Genomic DNA, 2366 nt, shown 5'->3' with positions numbered 1-2366 from the left:
GGGGGGGGGGGGGGGGGCGGCGGCTTCTGGGAGAGAGACAGTTGGATACTGAACGGATAGGGATGCTAGCCCTGCTGCAGCCATATTGGAAGCAAGGGAAAGCAATTTTAACTATGAAGCTGAAAGGAAGACCACAGGGCAGAGAATTGGTACAAGAATGAGTCCTTTATGTCATTATTGTTATTCTTATGTAAGATGGTAAATTTCCTCATTATTGAAGCACGTTTGAAACTTTTCTGTTATAACAGCCAAAGCATCTTAAATGATATAAGGACTTGAAGGTGAAGATTGCTCACTTCACAATTTCACCTGCAGCCATCCTTATTAATTACAACTCTTCACAAAGACATATTTAAGGTCCTAAAAGCCCAGAGACTACCTACAACTCAGAAAAATATACTGATACTGAAATTCATAACTTTATAGTTTCTGTAATTGTGGAGAAAATAAAACAATGCAGTACCTCCTTCTTTGATACTGTATCTAAGACATTCTTTCATTAATATTTTTTTCTCTCTCTAAAGCAGGGGTTAGCAAACTTTTTCTATAAAGGGCCACAGAGTATTTACTTTAGGTTTTGCAAAAAGTACAAACTCTGCTATTATAGCTCAAGAGCAACCAATACGTAAACAAATGGCATTTCTGTGTTCCAATAAAACTTTATTTACATCCCTGGCCCACGTGGCTCAGTTGGTTGGAGCATCATGCCATACAGGAAAAGGTCATGGGTTTGATTCCCATCAGGGCACATACCTAGGTTGCAGTTCTGTCCCCAGGTGGGGCACTTACACCTATGAGAGGCAACCTATCAATGTTTCTCTCTCACATTGATGTTACTTTCTTTCTCTCCCTCCCTTCCTCTAAAATCAATGAAAACATATCCTCTGGTGAGAATTAAGATTTTTAAAAAATTTTATTTACAAAAGCAGGCTGGATTTGGCCTTGCAAACCAGTTTGCTGACCTGATCTCTAAATGGTTAACAGTAAAGAGATTATCTCTCTTAAACAAATCAACTTTACTAGAACTTAAAAATAGTTTATTTAAAATGTGTACAAATTATGTAGAAACGTAAAGTAACAAACTTTTCTTGCGCAGTCTATTCATACCCATTAGATCATTTGATATAGTCTAGTTACCTTATTTATATATAACATACTGTTAAAATGTAACAATATTTTGTTATCAGATATTACAGTAGAAAAAATATAAAACTTAATTCATATGCAAATTTGCATCTACTCACCAAATAAAAATAAGTATTTTAAATTAGTGAATTTGAAAAATTTCTCTACATACATAGTAATTATTCAAAGAAAAATGTCACCCTCTATATCTAACCTGAATGAACAGCTCTCTTCCAGGAGGCTGACATTAGAGTTAAAAATAGAATAAGGAAATGAATCAAATGGACCATATTTTCCTTTCAATCAGATCCGTGGTACAAAGATACACATTATATGGCCATTTCACCACCCAAAACCATAAACCCTTTTTCAAAGGACACCATTTTCCAGTGGCATTTTATATACCATACTCTAAGAAAACAGAAGGTGAATTTCACCTTTAATCATTAAGTCAAGAAAAAATGTGCACATATACGTAAGCACATTTAAGAATTATTATAGGATAGCAATTTTAACCTTTTTCATCTCATGGTACACATAATTACTAAAATTCTGTGGCACACCAAAAAGCATATATTTTTGTCCATGTGACAAAAAAAATTGGTGTAATTTTGATTCATTCACACTGGACAGCTTTTGTTGTACTGGCTATTGTCATTTTTTTATTTGACAAGCTAAGGGAAAAGAGGTCAGTGGCCCTGACTAAATAGTCAGGTATTGCATGTTTTAAAAATTCTTGCGGCACCCAGATGAAAATAGCTGTTATAGGAAATTCCATTGTGTTATTCCATTCAAATGATAGAATTCTGAGAAACATTAATTAATGTTTAACAATAATAAACACCCTTTCAACGTCTGTTACAAAATAACCTTATTTTTACAGACTTTAAAGTAAAAAATAAGATCTGTAAAGTACATATATATAAGTACTGCCATTTTCTATATACAAGGAATTGTTAGTAGCAATTACCAATGAGAAATATGACTGGGAAAGAGGTTGGAGGGTTCTGGGGAGTGAGGACTTTTACTTTTCCCTTTACATCTTTTTGGGCCTTTAAGCTTTCTCCTAAAATGTATTACTTTTTTAGCCTTTTAAAATGGTTTAAAATATATGTTCAATATAAGTTAATACTGAGACATATTCCAGGAACTAAAATGAAAAGGAAAGGCAGAAGTTCTCTGAAGGAAGCTAGACATCGAGGAACTCTCCAGGGTCATGCTGGCCACTTCCACCACTGTTG

General features: G+C 34.3%; 1 protein-coding gene across 1 annotated transcript in view; it reads right to left on the bottom strand.

Annotated features, from left to right (window-relative positions):
* Window positions 1-1360, bottom strand: part of RDX (radixin) — a 96896-nt gene extending 95536 nt beyond the window's left edge. Inside the window, exon 1 of the mRNA XM_014530777.1 lies at window positions 1340-1360. The gene's annotated coding sequence lies outside the window, so the exon portion shown is untranslated. The remainder of the gene's footprint in view (window positions 1-1339) is intronic.
* Window positions 1361-2366: the final 1006 nt, after the last annotated feature.

Source organism: Myotis brandtii, unplaced genomic scaffold, assembly GCF_000412655.1.
Source record: "Myotis brandtii unplaced genomic scaffold, ASM41265v1 scaffold775, whole genome shotgun sequence".
Classification (NCBI taxonomy): Eukaryota; Metazoa; Chordata; class Mammalia; order Chiroptera; family Vespertilionidae; genus Myotis; species Myotis brandtii.
The sequence above is the reverse complement of the archived record's forward strand: the minus strand, read 5'-3'. Positions and strand labels throughout refer to the sequence as shown.